Source organism: Mustela lutreola, chromosome 10, assembly GCF_030435805.1.
Source record: "Mustela lutreola isolate mMusLut2 chromosome 10, mMusLut2.pri, whole genome shotgun sequence".
Lineage (NCBI taxonomy): Eukaryota > Metazoa > Chordata > Mammalia > Carnivora > Mustelidae > Mustela > Mustela lutreola.
Genome location: NC_081299.1, coordinates 6314636 through 6334119, shown reverse-complemented (window position 1 = coordinate 6334119; position 19484 = coordinate 6314636). Strand labels below are relative to the sequence as shown.

Genomic DNA, 19484 nt, shown 5'->3' with positions numbered 1-19484 from the left:
TGGCCAGCAAGACACAGAGGGGACAGGCCAAGGGGAATGAGTTCTCACCTGGTCTGTGCTCTGGCACCTCTTTCCCCTGGGGACCCCTCCTGTGCCCTCCCCTTTGTCTGGCTAAGGCTTCTCTCCTCCAGAAAGCTCTCATCCCCTGGAGCGCTCCAGGCACACCCGTATCACATAATGTAACACCGTGTGGTGACCCAATGGCTCCTGCCTTTTGATCCCCTCCCATCCCAGATCAGGGGCTTCTACACACTCAGAGGCCTCGTGGGGGCGTGATTCAAGAGCACAGACAGGGGCTGCACCCAGCCTGACTTCTTGGCAGTGTGATCCCAGGCAAGGTATTTGACTTTTGGGTCAGTTTTCCCATCTGTAAAATGGGCATAACCAACTCCATTCACAGGGCTCTTGGGAACAGTACATAACTTGTATGGGAAGTGCCGAGCATGATTTCTGGCACATAGCGACGGCTCACTATAACAATGAGCAAATGGGTCTAAACCCAGGAGGAAAAGGTGGTCAGTGTGTACAGTCCACTGGGAAACACACACACAGCTTGGGTCCAGCTTTGGACAATCAGCACGCACTACTGCCAGTCACCCCTCCCCTTGATAACCTCTACACAGACCCAAACCCTTCCTCGGGCAGCCTTCAACAGGTGCTTTCTGGAACTGTGCCCATCAGGGAGATGACAGAGGAGAGCTTGAGGAGGTCCTTGAGGAGAGCAGCCCGTGAGCTGCTGACCCAAGAAACTTCAGGACGACACTGTCTCTACCGGTACAGGCGCTCGCAAGAGCCGCAACTGCAACCCCCACCCCCCACCTCCCGGCTCCCACCTGCAGATCGCGCTAGGGTAGGGAGAAGTCATGAACTCGGGGCTGGCGCTGCTGGCCGCCCCACTGCACAGTCACTAGCAATCATCGGAGTGGACATTTACAATGGGTAAGCAGCATGGCGTGTGAATTGGATCTCAGTACGAATCCTGGATTAGCTCCTGCTGTATACACTCTGAGCCCCGAAGAGACAGCATCCCACTATAATAGCCAGCAAAGTCGGGTTCCACCTGCTTTGTCTTTTTAAAAATTCAGGCAAAACAAGGACATGAAGGCAAAAACTTGGCCATCGCAAGGGCCCCCGTATCTCAGTGATTGCTTATTCTCTGGCTTAAGGAGCGAAAACCAACTCCATTTCTCTACTTTGCCCGAACACAGCTCTTTTATCTGGTTCCCCATGGAGGCTCCAAACCCATTTCCAGAAGGAAAACAGAGGTCACATCCCTAACATCCAAAACATGGCAGATCAAGCCACAGCTCACACCCAACACCCAGCCAGTCAGGGCAGGACCATTCTGCCTGGCCCCGACATTGACCTTAATCTACTCCTGCCAGTTTAGCAAAATGTTTTGGGGGAAGGGCAGAGGCAGGAGGAGGAGACAGAAGACCACCCCCTAGTCTGCTTCTAGGACAGTGGCCCCCAAACATATATTCAGCAGTTTAATTTCCTCCAAGAGTTAAGTGTAGCACAGAACCCTACTCCCCACCAAAAAAAAAAAAAAAAAAAAAAAAAAAGGATCAGAGTCAGACTGCTCTGGTTCAAGTGACCCATCTTCCCACTGGGGGCTGGAAGCCTAAGACTGCACAGAACCAGGGCCAGGTGATGTGGCATCCGAGTCCCGTCTGGCCGTTTCTGGGGCTTCACGTTTATTCCCTGAGCAGCGTCTTTCCAGACAGATGGGTGTCTCGTGCACAGTGCAGAGACACAGGGACTGTGGTAACGTCGCACTTGGTCATGGACACGTGGGGCTCATGAGACCCCCTTGCACGTGTTCCAAATCTTCCATTTAAAAAAATGCACAGAAACACAGACAGCAGAAAGCAGGGGTGGTGAGAACACCTGACAGAGGGAGGCAGCCCGTCTCCGTTCAGGACTCGGCTCAGACACGGTCCCCTGGGCCGGTGCTGTCTGGACCTCTCCCTCGGCGTAGGCACCGCGACAGCCTGGACAGCTCAGCCATTCAGCGAATGCTGGCTGAATGATGAGGGAATTTAAAGCAAACAAACAAACACCTTTATCCTGAGCTGTCTAGACACCCCCAAGTGTGACACAGTGGTGAGGAAGACAGGCTTGCTGGAACCCTGGGGGGTGGGTAGGTATGGGGTGGGGGGAGGGGGGGTAAAACAGACAAAATACAAAACAGCTCAAATTTGGCCCAATAGATAGAACTGGAAGGGGCGGGGGGGGGGGCATCAGTATCTTTTCGAACACCACATTTCTCCAGAGATGATGAAAGTTGGTTCAAAGAGACCCGGACATTTATAGATGATTTACGCATCATGAAACACATTCCACACTGCTGTTGCCCCTTAAGATGATTCTTTCAAGCTTCACAAATGCAAGGTGACCTTTCTCATTAGAGCTTCTTGAAATTGGAGCTTCTCGAAATCTCCAAGCTGCAAAGACCCTCGGACAAGTAAAAACCCTCACAGGTCTCCCCCTACCCCAAACTCCAGAGTAATTAAGCAAAGGTCTTCTGATTCCCAGATCTTCCGGATCTATCCCGGGGCTCGTCCCCCAGAAGTCCATGTAGGTGACCCCAAGAACGTGGCACAGGGCCCCTCATCCTGCCCCCAAAACAGCCATCCTCCGAATCCCGTGTTTTATGTCCAGGATCTCATGAGGCTCCCTGGGATCAACCTAGCCCACAGATCCCACCAATGTGGCTCGTGGCCCGTGTGGCCTTCCAAGGGTGGGAAATCAGCCCCAGCGGGTGCAGGGGAGCCTCCCCATGCTCTCATCCCAGGAGAGGTTGAGGTCACGGGTGCAGCACCACCCCGGCCAAAAACCCCAGCCTTGGTCAGACCTGCAGCCAAATGACCGATGGTTAATGATCTGCTGGGAGAGCCCCCCAGAGCGTCCAGGAAAAGGACCAGGGGCTTGATTTGGACTAAGAGGACCTGGCCAGAGTGTTCCATGAAGGAGGCAGAGGCAGGTGGAGACACACGTTCCTAGTTTATCAGTGCCTCCTCGCTTTTGGGGTGCCTGGGGCCGGGAAGGGACGCAAGGACACCTCCTATCCACACTTAGGCCTGGCATTCAAGGCCTCCCTGCTCCCCAGCAGCCTTCCCATGATCCTCCTCCTCCTTGGGGTCACTCTACCTCCCCGCCCCCAACATGAGACCCCGCCCCCCAGCTTAGCATGGAGGCTCTCTGGCCTGCCCAGCACACCTGACAGTGAGCTAGTGCTTCCTGCCCACACCTGTCATCTCCACCTGCTGCAACACGGACGCTCGAGGCCTCAGGCAGCTTCGCACGCCTCCGGCGTCAGGCCTGGTGCTAAGAAGGGCTAAATGAGCCCGGTGTGTGGAATCAGGCCAGCCTTCCATCAGCCACGCGGCCGTGTCCCCTCTTGCGACTCGGGAAAGGTCTCTGAGGCTCACTTCCCTCATCTGGAAAGGGGGGGACAAAGGACCCTCCTTTTTTGAAACCCATTGACAACAGCACGCACAGTGCCTCACACCCAGCAGGCGTCGCATCACGGTCCACGCTATTTCCGACTCGGAGCATACAGGAGTAGAGACAGCCTCACGGAAACAGTAGCCAGAGAATGGGCTAGAAACGGCGGGGGGGCAAGTTGTCAAGGGCTCCAACAACGAAAGAGCCAACATGCCCTGAAGTGTGACAGGTTGGGTCTTCTCCCGTGCTGGGGGGCAACCCAGCAGTGCTGCCTCTACAAACGGTCCCCCACCCCAGCCATGATGATGGCACTGTGACTCTGCAGGGACCGCCGAGGCAGGACCCGTGGCTGGGGTGCCGCTGACCCTGGCAAGGGTGGACACAGAGCAAGAAGCTCCATGAGTTACTGACCCCCAGCCCCAGAGCTGGTCCTGGGGGGACACGGGGGACACATGGGGACACATGGGGCCTTGCTGCTCTAGGTAGGGGGGTGATGGCACCAAGCGGACCTGAGACGAGGTCATGCCACGTCTGAGGCCATGTCACGGGTTTGGGAATGAGAATTTTCCCTAAGAGCAGCATTGCTGTTGATGGGCTTCAAGACAGGCGTGGACCTCATCAGGTGTTTTTAAAAGATCACTGGAAAAACAAGTTTAGAACAATGAGAAAGTCAGCAGGACAGCGGCTGGGTCTTGGGTGGGGATGGATGCAGAGAGGGAAGCAGGTGTTTACACGGCTCTAGGCGAGCGTTTTAGACCAGCCGTCTGAATGGAGCTGTCCCCACCTCCCAGGGGCCCCCAAGCGAGCCAGGAAGGGAAACCCAGCTTCTATTCAGGAAACATTGCAATCTTCCACGCCAAACGTAATTAGCCAGAAGCCAGACACAAAAGGTCCCAGAGTGGATGGTTCCATTTATAGGAAATGTCCGGAATAGGCAAATCCATAGAGACAGACGGCAGACCGGTGGCTGCCAGAGGCTGGGGGAGGGGCAGGCGCAGTGACCGCTAGCGGGCCCCAGGTTTCCGTCTGAGGGACGATCATGCTGGGAAGCAGGCAGAGGCGGCCGCATAGATTGTGAATGTTCTAGACACAACGGAACCACTCACTTCAGAATGGACTGCTGTAGGGAAATGGAATTCACCTCAATTAAAAAAAAAAAAAAAAAAGGAGTCAGTAGCACAGAGCGTGTTAAGAGGCCTCTCCACGGAGCCCCCAATCCCATTTCTGCTGGGGGTACCGTCGTATCCCCACAAACCGGGGCCCCTCTGACTCTCAGTGACTCCTCGCGTCCAGGGTGTGGGCCGCGCCGATGGCTGGTCTAGCCTCTCAAGCCACTCGCTGCCGCTGCTCTCCTTCTTGGTGGCAGAGTTTGGTGAGTGTGGGTGCAGACCCGGGTGCAGACCACAGGGCCGGGCTCCCTGCTCCTCCCCTTCTGGCCTCCCCTTCCAAGCCTCTGTCTTCTCATCTGTAAAACGGGGCAGCACCGCACTCTGGACCTCACCGACAATATGAAGACCGACTGGGACCCGCCAGCCTCCGGGTGGTCACCACTGTCACTGGGATCCCCAGCCTGAATTTCTGCGACCGGCCCCTCAAAGCTGCCTCTTCTCCACCTGAGCTCTGCACGTGCCCTTTGTCCTCCATTACGGCCAAACCACCCAGTCCGCCCTTCCAGGGTCCCGGCCCATCATCCTCCCCCCAGGTCCCCAAGACTCCATCCAGCTCCACCTCCCCTCTCTGGGCTGGAGGGCGAGGGGCCTCCCGCAGGAAGATGAGTTCTTCCCAGCCCCCCGCCCCCAGCTCTGCAGTGCCCAGAATGTTCTCCCTTGTCGGAACCGGGCTATTTATGGGGAACACGTGCTGGGCAAACTAGCGCAGGAAGCTGCGTCCACCACGAGGAGGCTATCCCGCCATAGGGACCCATGGCCGAGAGGGTAAAGATGACAGAGCCAAACATGTGGTCACCCCAGAGTCACCCCTCAGCCACTGCCTTGAGGAACCCACATCAGAGCTCACCCTCCCAGAGAGCATCCTGTGCCTCGGCCCCTCTCCCCACAGGCCGCCTCCCAGTGTCCTCTGGCCCCTCTGTTCTCCCTCAGCCCCCACCTGGCCACACGACAGGCCATGCTCACCTCCCACACCCACCGCCCTTCCACCTGGACCGCCCACCGACCCCCCAGTCCCCCGTCAGCCTCTCCAGCACACCCTGGGAAGGTCATCACCAGAGAATGGCCGGTCTCACCCGCTAGACGGAGAGGTCTCTAAGAGCGACACGCCTCCCCTCCATCCTTTGTATCCTCAGACTGGCTGCATACTGTAGGTGCTCAATAAATGTGTGAATGGAAGAATAAATGACGAGCAGTCCAAAAACACCCAGGAGAGGGGGCTTGTTTTGGACGGGAGGAGTTCTGGTCTTCAAACTGTAAACTCGGCACTCGGGTTCTCAGACAGGCGGGTCCGTGGGGGGCGATGCCACCACCCACTAGCATGTCGTGGCCAGTGCTGGAGCGCGTCACCTCCCTAAGACCTCACGGCTGCCCCACAAAGGGGCTGTCACCCTGAATGATCAGAGTGTCGGAGGCTCTGAGGGAAAGCCCGGGTCTGGGCTACCTGGACAGCAAAGGCTGGGGAGATTCAGGTCTCCCCAAGCCCCCTGCCCAGAAGCACCACCAGCCATGCCCGCCCCCCATCCCCCAGTCCAGCGGGGCACTGGTCAGCCTCCCTGTGGTGTCTTGTGCAGGGGGAGTGTGTGTCTGGCTTGGGTTTCTGGGTGGAAGCTGGAGGCCCCGCCGCCTGCCGCAGGAACGCCACATGAGCCAGGAGGCCAGGGAGGAGGGAGACGTGTGGAAATCAGGTTTTTAAAATTAAGTGAGACGAGTTTGCGTAGCATCAAGGTAGGAATGTGCTGGGCTGGTGAGCATGGGAATGAGGCAGGGTGGGGGCAGGAGGGCAAGGCTGGGGGGTCAGCGAGACATAGATGCAGGGGATGGAGGCTACCAGGGACATGAGGAGGCGGGTATGCGGGAGACCTCTAAGGACAGGGACGGGTGCTGGGGAGGTGGGGAGCAGAGAGAGGGCCGCGCTGGGAGGGCAGGACGCGGGCAACTGGTGCTGAGTATTCTCTAGGCAGGAAGGAGGGGTGATGGCCCCAAAGCAGCAGGGTCAGTGAGGAGCAGCAGTTGGGACAGTGACATCCAAGATCTCCTGGAAAGATCCAGAAGTGCCAGGGAAGTGAGGAAGTAGAGACCCTTTGTACTGAGCTGGGAGTGGGAGGCAGGCCGGCAGGCAGTGGCTGAAGGAGCTGCCCCCCTCTTGCCCCGAGGGCAGCTCTGGGGGCTGTGACCAAGGGGATCCAGAGCCCTGGGGCTCCCCCCGCCCCCCACACACCCTAGGCTCCCCAGGCCCCGTGAGCTCCCACAGGCAGCCTCACCTTGTGTCTGACCAGCAGGAGGGGGCAGCAGCCTGTGGGGCTGGGCCGGTTGCATCCAGGAGGGGCAGGGATCAGGGCCCCCTGGACCCGCACTCTCCCTCTCCAACCCCAAAGGCCCACGAAGCCCCTCCCGGGAGCTGGTGCTCCCAGGCAGTGCCATAAACAGAGAGGCCGTGTTCCTCCACGATGAATGTGGTAACTCCGCACAGTGGAGTTTTCATCTGCTGGGAAGAGTCGGGGAGACAGACATGGTGAAGGCCACACACCACATGTGTGCTTCAGCCAATGGGGCATGAGCGGTGGCTATGACGGGAAGTGTGAGGTCATGTGCATTTTACCATAGAACAAGATTTAGGTATGAAACCCCTGACCCTAGAGGGACCTTCCCACAGGGCCCTTGGGCAGCCGGGCACCCACCGTGGGGATCCTACACACCCTCGCTCTCAGAACAAGAAGGAGCACACGGCCCACGACGAGGGTCTCCCCCGGTTCTAGAGGAAAAGGCCAGAACCAGGGTTCTATTCCTGGGCACGCCTCCTCACATGCCAGAGGCCCCTCAGCTAACCCCCCTTGGAAAGAAGGTTCCACAGTCTCTGTCTCCAGCCCAGGCTTCTCTCTAGAGCCCCAGGCCTAGCTGCCATCTGGACACACCCACAGACCCTTTCCACCTGGGAGAGGCTCCAGGCGGCTCCACGAGCCTGGCCCCCAGCCCTCTCTCTAGGGTCACCATCCAGACTGACCCTCAACTGGCCCGGAGGCTCCCAGACATCTGCGGGTCTTCACACGTCTTCACACCCCGTGTCCAAATAGTTACCCGGCCTGGGGACTCCACCTTGAAAACACCGCCAGCCTCTGCCCCAACCACCGGGAAACAGATACAGGGACGCAGGGACACGGTTTAGTCATCACGGGCCCGAAAGCAGAGCCAGAAGCTGTTTGGCCACAGGCAGCCTCTCTGGCAAAGGCTGTTTGCAGCTGTGGCCATTGTCAGGACCCTGTCACCAGCTAGATCCTGGAGCCCCCACCCTGTGGCATTTATGTCCCCATGCCCTGAGTCTTGGGCCTAAATCACCCACCGCCTCCCCAGGGTGGGAGGCACCTGTGCCCTCCTCCATTGGCTACCCACATGGTGGGGACTTCAATCAAGACGGTTAAGCTTGGGTCTAAGCTTGGGTTGAGGACCACGCTTGTTAACGAACTACTTACACATCCCCTGCAGCCCAGTGCCCACCCAAGGCCCAGCCTCGATGGGGGCGTGAGACAGGGCTGTGCCTTTCAGGTCCCTCTCCCCATCTCCAAGGGAGGCCCATGGGGAGCCGAGGTCTTGTTTTGTGGGCTGTCTCGCGACCAACCAACGGGCTCATTTATTTGTAATGCTGAGCAATGAATGGGGCTTTTAAAACACAAAATAAGCAAGAAGCTTCCCTGAAGACTCTGGGGGAGGGTGTGGCATCCCAATGAGCTGTCCTCCCCTTGCCACAGCCAGGAAGGACCCTCAAGTCCCAGCCAGGCAGAGTGTGCTTACCCCCACCTGTCCCCTGGGTGTCAGTCTACCTCTTCCAGGCTTGAGATCTCGCTTGAATGCTTAGCAAGCACTCACAGCCTGATAGCTCGTCTGAGGTTTGCTTCCGAAGAGTCAGGCATGAGTGTGTGCACGTGTACACGGACACGTGTGTGGGTGTACACGGAGGTGTGTGAGTGTGGGGGTGTGTGTATGCATCGACACTTGAAGCTGCTGGGAAACCTTACACCCTTCCCCCAGCTCTGCTATATATTTGCAATTTTCCATAATAATAAAGCTTTTCATTAAAGAAAAGTCAGCACGTGCTTCTTGAAGAGAAGGTCACCTGTACTGATTAAGGGAAGCACCCTGTACTGATTAAGACAGCTTGAGCACCAAAATCAGGGGTAGGGTTTTACTCCACTACACGGTAGCAGCAAGACGTTGGCCAAGTCATGTGGCCGGCCGTTCCGACCCCAGGACGAGGTGGATAGAAGGAGAACCTGCTCGCTGCCCCAGGGTTCTTAGGAAAAGTACGAGGGTTAATGTGTCAAGGACTCAGGTCAGAGCCCGGCACTAGCACGGGCTAGAAAACCGTTTCCTGCTATCACACCAGCATCATCGCCACCTTCATCATCCAACAACGGCAGGCCTCGGAAGCACATGGCAGGACACGCCCTGCACTTGACCAAGAGCTGGACTTTTAGATTAGGAGGGACTCACTCCAGCAGAGGCACACCGACACCTGCCCTGGGCTCCTGTGTAATGAAGATCCTCGTTCCCAAACTCCTCAGGCACCAAAAAATAAACTGATTATGGCCATGAGCCACAGCCTATTTCTTGAAAAGAACCAGTGTGAAATTCCTGGACAAAACTCTCAACGTTGTAGCATCGGAGGCTTTGCTAAATGTGAAAACGCATCGGTAGGCAAGACTCTGCTCATCCCAGGAGGGGGAAGGTCCAAGAAGGGGCCCAGGCCCAGCCAGGAGAGCACAGTTTCCATGGTCCCTAGTGAGGAGGGGCAGCGCTGGCCTTTGCCAGCTAGCCGTGTCCTGTTCCCAGGCTCCATAGGAGAAACAAAGCCTCTACGCTGATTGCCCAGGGGCCTGAAGTGTTTCAGGAGGCAGCCCCAGGAGCCCACTGGGGCGGTTTCAGTCTTGCTGGAGTAGACCAAGGAAGGCAGCCTCACCCAGCAACACAGTGACATCACCCAGGGCCCCCAGGCAGGACCACTCCTTCCTAAGAGCCGTGCAACCCCCAGAACCCACGATCTCCCCACAGCCCTGATCTCCCTGAAGCCAGGTCGGCCCCCACTTGGCTCATAATTGTCAGAACCACTGTGGTTGATTCTTTCTACTTCCCTGGTGGTAGCCAGGCTGGGAAAGAAAGGATTGGTAAAATCATTGCATCGGGCCACTCCTCACCTCCCCACCTGCAAACTCTCTCTTTCTCTCTCTTTCCTGCGTAAAGCACTCTGTGCAGAAGAAAAAGCAGTAAGAAAACAAGAAATGCTTAAAATGATCTAATCCAGTCCATCACCTCACAGCTGCGGAGACCCGAGATGTCTGGCCCATGACCTCAGCACCAGAGGCAGTAATGTGGGGCAGCACCTGGGGCTCCGGAGACCGTCCATGGCCCCAGCTCTGCGGTGCGTGCAAGTCAGCCACCCTCTCTGGGCCTCTGCCGGGAGGGAAAGTTTGGCCGACGTCAATGCCCTGTAAGTCAAACAGGGCTTCCCTAGCTCCGGGATGGATGCCTCAGCAGAGAGAAGCCAGTCTCTGCCCCTCATCTAGCACTTTCCACCACTCAGAGGGGAAGTATCAAAAAGGTATAGGGCCGAGAAGGGATGTTTGCTGTCCTCACACCCAACAACCAGGAATGAGATTCTGGGCCCCCTCCCCAGCTGCCCTACCCCAGGAGAGAATTCTGCCAAGGACAATGAACTGCGGTCCCCGGGGACGGCGTTTTTCACCATCACCACCTGTTAAAACTCAGCTCATGACCAGTTTCTGATGCTACCGGCTAGAGTGTTTAATTAAATATTACTCACTCAGGAAGCAGCCCCTGCCAACTCACCCCCAAACCGCCTGGTTCATTTTCAGAGAAAAAGAGGGAAGGAGAAGGAGCCTGTGTTCTCCTCAGCCAACACCGGAGGGGCGACAGGTCTGCACGGCCCACTGACCAGAAAGAACCAAGCAAGGAAAACCAAGCTAAGCAGCTCTGGTCACCAGCAGCCCCACTGCTGGGTTACCGTCGATGGCACACACACATACACACACACACTCACCCCAGGCACACACTCACTCATGCCCACAGACACACAGAAACACTCAGAGACACACAAACACACACTACATGCACACTTAATCTCACACAGACACACACGCAGATACACCACTTCGACTGGCTCAGACACACCCACACAGGCAGGCTCAGAGACACACAGACAGACACAGGGTCACCAGGCCTCACGCGCACACACACAGACGCACACTCACTCACACACTCACTTCCAGTCTCCCCGCTGGGCAACCCACCCCGCCAGGGGCCAGTGAGCATTCCAGGAGCCTCTGCCTTGAACAGGAGCAGGACAGTTACCCAGTCCCCACGCACCCCAGCCGCGCGCTGAGCCATGCCGCGGTGCCACCGACCGACCCAGGCTGCTGTGGTTTCTCTGTTTCAATCGATCCGCTGACACAACACTCGGCTCCCCCCTGGTTGCCGGGAGAAGCTGCGGCGGCTCCGGGACGGCGGAGAGGGAGGCGCCGCCCGGGGTGTCGCCCCGGCGGGCTCCCCGGGGGAGGCGCTGCGGGCAGGGCGGGGGAGCCCCGAGGGGGCCAGTAGGGCCGCGCAGCAGATCCGGGTCCCGACTGGCGGGAAAAGCGAAACTAACTTCGCAGAGCGGGGTCGCGCTGCCCCCGTGTGGGAGGGGCGGGTCAGCGCCCCCGGCTCGGCCGCAGGGACAAGCCGCGAACACCGAGGCCGGGGGACGCCGGGGCACCTGGACGTCGGTGGGCGCCGCCGCGCGCCTAGGGTCCCCTCCCCGGGTCTGCAGCGGCCGAAGCTCAACCCCGGGCGCGACAGTGGTCGCGGCCGCCGGGACTCCCTCCCTGACTCGCCCTCGCAGGTGGGACCCCGGGCCCCCGCGACCCGCAGGCGCCCGCAGCCGCAGAGACGCTGGGCGGCGCCCTCGCCCCCCTCGGCCGGGACCTGTGGCGAGGGAAGGCTCCCCGCGGCCCCCAGCCGGTCCCCAGCGGGACCCTCACCAAACAGGTCCCCCGCGCCCACCACTCGGCCCCCGAGCGCCGCGATCCCCCGCCCGGACCCCCGCCCGCCCGGTGCCGGTGCCCCGCGATGCCTACCGCGCCAGGGAGGCCGCCGCCGCCGCCGCCACCGCCGCCGCTCTCCGGGGCCGAGGAGGCCGGGGCGCCCGGGCCGCGCCCGCCGCAGGGAGCGCACTCGCCTCCTCCCGCGGCCCCGGCGCCAGCGCCTGGAGCCTGGATCCTGCTGCGAGCGCGCGGGCGGCCCGAGCGCGACTTCTGTGCGAAGAAGAAAAAGCAGGCGAAGGCTTTAAAGTGCGGGGAGCGGCGAGCGCCGGGGGCGGGGCCCAGATGTCCCGCCCCGCCCCGCCCCGCCCCTCGGCCGCGGCTCCGACTCCGGCTGGGGTTCAGGCTCCGGGTCAGGCTCCCGCGCGCTGGCGCGGTGCGCCCCAGGGGCGGCTGCAGGGCGCGGGGCACCGGGCGCGGGGTGGCGGGGGCGCCCCCCTGCGCTGGGCGCTCCCTCGGCCGCCCCGTCCTCCTCCCGCGCCGCCGCCCCACCTGGAGGCCTCTGGGGCCCGCGGGACGGCACCGGAGCTTGGGTCCCTCCGGAGGCGTCTTTGGGAAACGCCGGGCGGCCTCCGCCGGGCGAGAAGCCGGAGTTGCAACACACGGAGGGCCGCGATCGTGCGGGGGAAGGGGGCTTCCTAATAATAATTTTTTAAAAATCTCTTGGGAGGGTGGGGTTTGTTTCAAGAACCTTGGGAGCAAGGCCTTGTTTGCCTCATCTGGAATTCCCAGAAGTTTACGGTTCCTTAATTCGAAGGCACAGGAGAGGAGGCTGTAGGCCAGGCCGGCAAGATAATCCGGGGACTCTCCGCCCTGCCCCTGCCCCCATGCCTTTCCCATTTGGTACCCACAGGGACTGACGGGGGAGCGGGGAGAGGGCTCTCTGAACTCCCGGACCGCCCGGCCCTGGCCCCTCAGCTCAGAGCATACAGCACACGGGGCCTCCATGAATGTTTGTTGAATGAATGAGTGAGCGATTGCCTGGCAGGTCCTCCAGCCCCAGGACTGCTTACATAGTATCTTGTGGCTCTTGCTTGGCTCCTCAAAGGAATTTTCCTCTGCAGCCCTAGAACAGGCACGTAGTAAAGAAATCTGCTTTGGGGCGTCTGGGTGGCTCAGTCGGTTAAAGCCTCCGCCTTCAGCTCAGGTCATGATCCCCAGATCCTGGGATGGAGCCCCGCATGGGGGCTCCCTGCTCAGTGGGGAGTCTGCTTCTCCCTCTCTGCCCCTCCCTCCACTCATGTTCTCTTTCTCTCTCAAATAAATTTAAAAAAGAAATATCTAATAAAAATGAAGAAATAATAAAGAAATTAGTGTTTTAAGAGCAAAATCTCCCTGTATTTCTCCACCCCATGTGTGGTGTCCACTGAAGGGGATGGGAGTTAGCATTATTGGAGCTGTGATGCCTAATGTGGTTTCCTGTTATTTCATCTTTACCATAACTCTATAGGGCAGGACAGTTGTCACACTCCTAAAGTGAAGGAGCCCTACCTGGTGCAAGGGTCCTGTTGGATCAGAGCCTCAAGCCCAAATGGACCCTGTTATGGTTCCAAGTTTCTCGCATCCCCATGCCGAAAATCAGTTCTGTTTTGTTTTGAATTTAAAAATGACCAAGGCTGGAGTTCCTGGGTGGCTCAGTTGCTTGGGCATCTGCCTGGGGCTCAGGTCATGATCTCAGGCTCCCTGCTCAGCAGAGAGCCTGCTTCTCCCTCTCCCTCTGCTACTCCTCCTGCTTGTGCGCTCGCTCGCTCTCGCTCTCTCTCTCCAGGCAGAGTGAGCTTCACTGGTCCTTCTGGTGGCTCAGTCAGCAACTCCTGGTTCCAGTTGTCTAGAAGCCCAACTGGGCAGCCCCTGTCAACAACCCAGGTGCGGTTGGGATTTAAAGAGAGCCCAGGACTCCCTTCAGCCACTTCGTAATGTGAGGACTGTTAGCTGTCCCAGGATGCGATGGCACGTGGGAAAACGGTGAAAACATCCGGGATGGTAAGGGTATCTTTCCAAGTTACTGGTATACCTTGGAGTTGACTAATTCCTAAAAAGTACAGCCACCTCTGTGCTTGGGATCTCTCCCTTGGAGGAGTAAGCATGGTGGGCTGGGCTATATAGGAAGTGTGTGCCCCTTGTCTGGTGCTGTCCTCTCCTGGGGCTGGGGGTGTGGCCTGGTAGTCCTGGGGCATGCCGCTGTCAGCCTCTTGCATAGGATTCCTCCAGGCTTTACCTCTTACTCTGGACAAGACCAACTGGGGCAGACTGGGGCAGACTGCGTGTAATTCAAGTGGCGGCATCTGTTGAGTGAGGGCTGGAGACCCCACCTTTGATGTGAGGGCCCTGAAACAGATGGTTCCCAATTAGGAGTCCTCAGCACTCCCACTCCCCCCTCCTTCAGCATTAATCTCGAAATCTCAGCTCTGAGCCAGTCAGATAATTAGATCCTGCTGACCTAAATTTCCCAAAGGAATCTTTGGGGAGTGAACCTTCCTCTCTGCCAGGACTCTGGGCAGGTAGGTAGGACCAGGCTGGAGAGCTGGCCATCCAGCAGTGACCCACTGCAGCATGGATGGAGCGTTGTTGTGCACTGGGGCCAGATTGTGGGAAAGGGGTGTATACTCACCCTATCAATGTTGATACTGTTATTTGCTAAAAAGATACAAAATCTTGAAACATTGTGACATCAGCTGATAAACATCTAGGAATTTGAAGACTGACTCATGTCTTAAACTAAGTATCTGTGCTTCACAGGGGTGAGTAGGGAGGGGGGTGGCTCTGGGCTCCTGGTGATGCCATCCCCTGACTCCACCCCTCCAGCCCCCACACACATTTCATCACTGGCATCAGCACACACAGTTTGTTCCCTTCTGTAATCTGTTTCAGGAAAATGACGGGAAGAAATTAGTAGATAGCAAATTACTATCAGCTGCTTTTTCAGATGATGGGAAATCTGTCCAGAGATGGCTTGGACACCTTTGAGCCCTCTGAGCAGAATCTGCTGTCCTCACAAGATCTTGTCTCCTGGGGCACCCATCTTCTCTGGGTCCCTTTTGCTGCCTAGAGTAAATGGACGGACAAAGAATTTGGAATTAGACAAACCCCAGCACTGCCTGTAGGATGTAGAGCAAGTTACTTAACCTTTCTGAGACTCAGTTTCTCCATCTGTAGGACAGCTCTATGTGTGCCCCAGGATTTGCTGGGAAGGAGAGGGGCAATCCTCCTACAAATACTGAGAGCACCATGTGTGGGGCAATGTGTTAGAATGAAATCAGAGATCTTTGAGGAATTTCAAAATAACAGATGCATTTTAGAAACTATTATTATTGACAATTAAAAAAAAAAAAAACTTTTCTTGTAAAAGCATGGATCTATAACACCAAAACATGGCAAGATCCACCAGAAATGAAAGAACACCGAAGCATATTAATGTAGGCCTATTCTGAACCCCCAACATATCTCATGAAATGTAACTGAAATAGAGGGGACCTTATTTCACAGAATTTTGATCTTACAGCATTCACGACCTGGTTCATTTCATAGACTCTCACCCTTAAAAGGTTGTGGGGGCTCCCACGAGGTCATGTATTGTTAGACAGCGACACCTGCTGGCAGAGTGTGGTATTGCAGTGTAGCTCTATCAGACATTATTAATGATCTAGAATGGAGGAAGGGAGGCAAAGGGGAGTTTCCGTAGCTTTAAATGAGACACTAGGTGATAACCAAGATTGAGGAGACTTCCTGTGACCTTGAGAAGAGATGATCTTGGGCTTGTGACACTACGTATCGCAAAGTTCTTCAAAAACACTTCCAGAGAAGTAAAAGTGAGCAGCGGGGATCTCGCTGCCTGTCTTAACTCTTTACCAGTCTTTTGGTGTGTTTTTTTGGACAACGTCTTCAATACTACAGAATTACAAAACCCATAGTAGAAGTGAAGTGCCCTCCGAGAATTTATTCATTTTCCTTTCCATTCCTTCCATTTCCTTCCATTCATTTATTCATAATTCCTTCAGTACTTTTTAAAAACTTAAATAGTGAGGGACTGAATGAACAAATATTGAACAGCACTATTCTGCATGCTGGAGGGAGAATAGTAAACAAAACAGACCAGGTTCCTGGCCTTAGAGAATTTCAGGCTAAGGGGGAGAGACAATGAGCAGTAAGCGAGATCATTTCGGATAGTAACACGTGATCATAAATAATCACTCCATGTAAATTTGCTCCGTGGTCTATTTTCTTTAGACAGAGACCTGTAGTCAGTGGCCTCAGTTCATACTTTCAGACTCTGCCTGAAGATTCTAGAAAGTTCATCCTTCTGTTCCCAAATGACAGAGCAGAGACCTCCAATAGTCGGGGACTCGTTTTTCCTTCCTGTCCCCGACATCAGGGCTTGCTGTGATTGGTAGACACCTTGAAAATGAGTCCAAACCGCCGGGTCTAGCCTCTCTGTTCCATCCTCAGCTCAGCGTGTCCCGGTCCCCAGCCAGGGGGTCAGCCCCCACCCCCCACCCACTCAGCAAGCACTTCCTGGGAAGAAGCTGTGTGCTCCTCTGGGCCAGGAGCTCGTGAGGTTAGTATTGATCCCACGGGGACCAGTACGAAGAGAGAGGATGGACCAGTTCCCATTCCGCTTCACTCCTAGACAAGCATCTCCACGAGCGAGGAACATGGGGCCTGCCCCGCTTCTGCACAGAGCCTGGCCAATTCTGGCTGGGATTGCTGATGCCCGGTCTGGCTGGGCTGTTCCCTCATCAGGGATGTCCTGAATCTTTCTCTCCAGGGGATAGCAAGTTGGAAGAAGGAAGAATTAAGGCATCCAAACCCATACAATGGCTACATATATATATATATATATATATATATATATATGTATATATACATATACAGTCTCCAGTCTCCCCCCACTGACCCCACCCCGCCCCACAGCCTTCCCCAGAGACAACCCCAGATCTGGGTGGCTTCCTGTGTGTCCTCCAGACCCCTTTGCTACCACGGGGCATATATATATATGTAGCCATTGTGTGTATATATATACACATACACACACACATATACATATATATATAATATATACTATATATTTTTTTAGAGCGACCATTTATTGAATGGTGACTACCTGACTCACCCCAGTTTAACCCTGTTCTGAAGCTGGGAGGAGAGTGTGGGTGCCCATCGACATGATGTCGAATATAATAATAATAATGGTCAGCACTTGCTGAGAGCTTACGTGCCAGGCCCAACAGGCACGGGCTGGGGGACACTGCCTGCTCCCGTGAGCCTGGGGTGAGGGGTGAAGATGATGACCCCACACTACAGATGGGAAAACCAAGATCCGATGGAGGAAAGAACTTGGCCGGGGGTTGCACTGTCCTAAGGGACAGAGTGACAGAGACTGGTTTTGCCCCAGAGGGGTTTGGCTCAAAAGTCCACACCAGTATTCTGTGTAGTTTCTTAGACCTGAGACAGCTCGCTAAGGTCAAACATGAAGAAAAAAAAAAAAAAAAGGAAGAAAGAAAGGAAAAAAGAAAGAGAAAGGAGTAGAGGCAGGCTATTGAGAAATATGGCAATAAGTATTCAAAATAATGGCTAAAAAGAGTTGCAAGCAGTCACCTCTTGGGTGTTACCACTGGGCGTGGGGGGTGGAGCAGGAAATTGCTGGGGTGTTTGGTTTTGCTTGTAGCCCTCTGGTATTTTAAAAACTATTTGCATGTATTATTTTGATTCAAATACAAATCGTGAAAAGGAGCTTCAAGGATACACAAGGGATCTCCAGTCTCCCCCCACTGACCCCACCCCGCCCCACAGCCTTCCCCCAGAGACAAGCCCAGATCTGGGTGGCTTCCTGTGTGTCCTCCAGACCCCTTTGCTACCACGGGGCAGGCACACCCCACCCACCTGGGTCCCCCTCGTGCATCTCTTGCATTGTCTGTCGTGGAGACGGCTCCCATCCAGGCACAAGCGTCAAGTGTCTCTCGAGTGTTGCACTGTGGTTGTGGCTGCACACCTGGCCTGGTTTGCCGGCCGCAGGGGGCCCTGGGTGAGCTCATCCCCAGGTCCCTGTGGCCCCATATGGACTCGGCCACCAAGTCGGGAGCAGAGCCATCAAGCCCAGTGACCTTTCGTCCCAGGCAGAGTTCAGACCCAGAGCGAGAGCTGCTGTCCCGGCCACTGGCCACTTTTGGCACAGGCCTGCGGAGGGATCTAAGTCAGTAAGCCCGTGGCCCTGAGCATCAGAGCCTCCCCGCCCACTTCTTGTTCTATGGGCCATCTGGTTGCCCTTGTCCTGGGACTTCAGTGCTCCACGGATGCCCAGTGTCTGTCTGGATGAGTGGTGCCCTGGGATCCCGGGTCAGCCAAGTGCCAGCCTGGTCCCCCAGCTGCCCCAGGAATCCCCTCAGGAGCGAGGGAGTCCCCTCCCTGTCCCCCACCCCCAGGTCATGGCTCCATCCCCCTGAAGAGAGAGAGAGAGCTGCATCAGCTCCGTGTCCAAGAAGCTGAGTCTGGGTGAGGTCCTCAGGGTGCCCACTCAGAACCCAGAAGGAGGGCGACTGGGGTGGAGTGAGCTGAATTTCCTTTCTATTTAAAGAAAAAACCCAAGTCAATATTTTTAGTTGCCGGCTAAGACGTAGCCTCCTTTGCCCAGGGTCCTCCTCTGTGGTGTGGCTGGGTGGTAGCTGACCCAACCTGCCGGGATGGGGGCGGTAAGGGGAGGCAGAAGCCCAGGGAGGGGGGTGGTCTGTCTCCCTGAGCTGTTTCGGGACACATGCTGACATCTGGTTTTAAGTGAGGGGCCTGTTTTTCTCCTCATTCAACCAGTGGGTTTGCCTGGAGCTCCAGAAGAAACCTTCAGGAAATTGGTGGCAGTTTCGAACCCAGGCTCCTTCTCGCCTCTGGATTTGGTTCAGACACCAGACCACCCAGGCGGCTGGCACTTAGCGAGCGTGGGCTGAGCCCTGTCTGGAAGCCACATCTGGGAGACACTCCACGGCGGACGCCGAAATCCAGGGCCATCTGCAGGACTGTCAACCTGTGTTTTTCTGCGCCCAGTGGGCCGGGCTGTAAGAAGATGTTCATGGTGGGGAGCGGGGATCAGCTCTGTCTCCCAGGGCGGCCGGGAATGACCCAGGGACCAGCAGAGACCTAGCAAGAAGCTCTGCACCACCCTTACCCCCCAGCTCCCCCCCAGAGGGTTCTGGGCTTTGGGGCAATGTTAGGGAGGTGAAACCTCAGTTGTGCTGGGCAAAGCGAGGGCAGGGGAGAGGCTGAGCAGCCTGTCTGGGCTGGGCTGCCAGATGGACAACTTGGTTGGTGAACCGGGTCCGTGGCTACCGTTGTGGCCGTTACGGGGACACTGAGAAGACAACTCTGTGTCCTCCAAGGGACCAACACACACCTGTGGGTAATGTGAGATCCAAACTGCTGATTGGTGGCCTCCGGGCCACCTGTCCCTGGAGCCCTGCGGCCACCTGCCCCACACGCAGAGGGAGGATCCTCTGTTCCCGGGTTTGAGTCGCTGAGCATGGGGGCTGCATCTCAGTCACCCCCGTGGGAGACGGATCCCGGCTCACGGGGCATCTGCAAGTGTTAGAGGAACAGGCTTGGTGGGTGGGCTCGTGGCCCCCGCTTTCACTGTCACTGTGCCTCTGGCCCCACGGACATACTGTGGCGGTCTGGTGCTGAAGGCCTCTTTGAATCCCCGCTCTGACTCTCCTTCCCAGAAAGCAGGGTTTGTCGTCCTGGTTCATAAGGGGGAACTGGGCTCACGGGCGTCCAATCATCCCCACTGGTTGGC

At 56.7% G+C, this 19484-nt stretch overlaps 1 protein-coding gene across 1 annotated transcript in view; it reads right to left on the bottom strand.

Annotated features, from left to right (window-relative positions):
- Positions 1-11927, bottom strand: part of SPSB1 (splA/ryanodine receptor domain and SOCS box containing 1) — a 66068-nt gene extending 54141 nt beyond the window's left edge. Inside the window, exon 1 of the mRNA XM_059135696.1 lies at positions 11744-11927. The gene's annotated coding sequence lies outside the window, so the exon portion shown is untranslated. The remainder of the gene's footprint in view (positions 1-11743) is intronic.
- Between the last annotated feature and the right edge of the window lie 7557 nt (positions 11928-19484).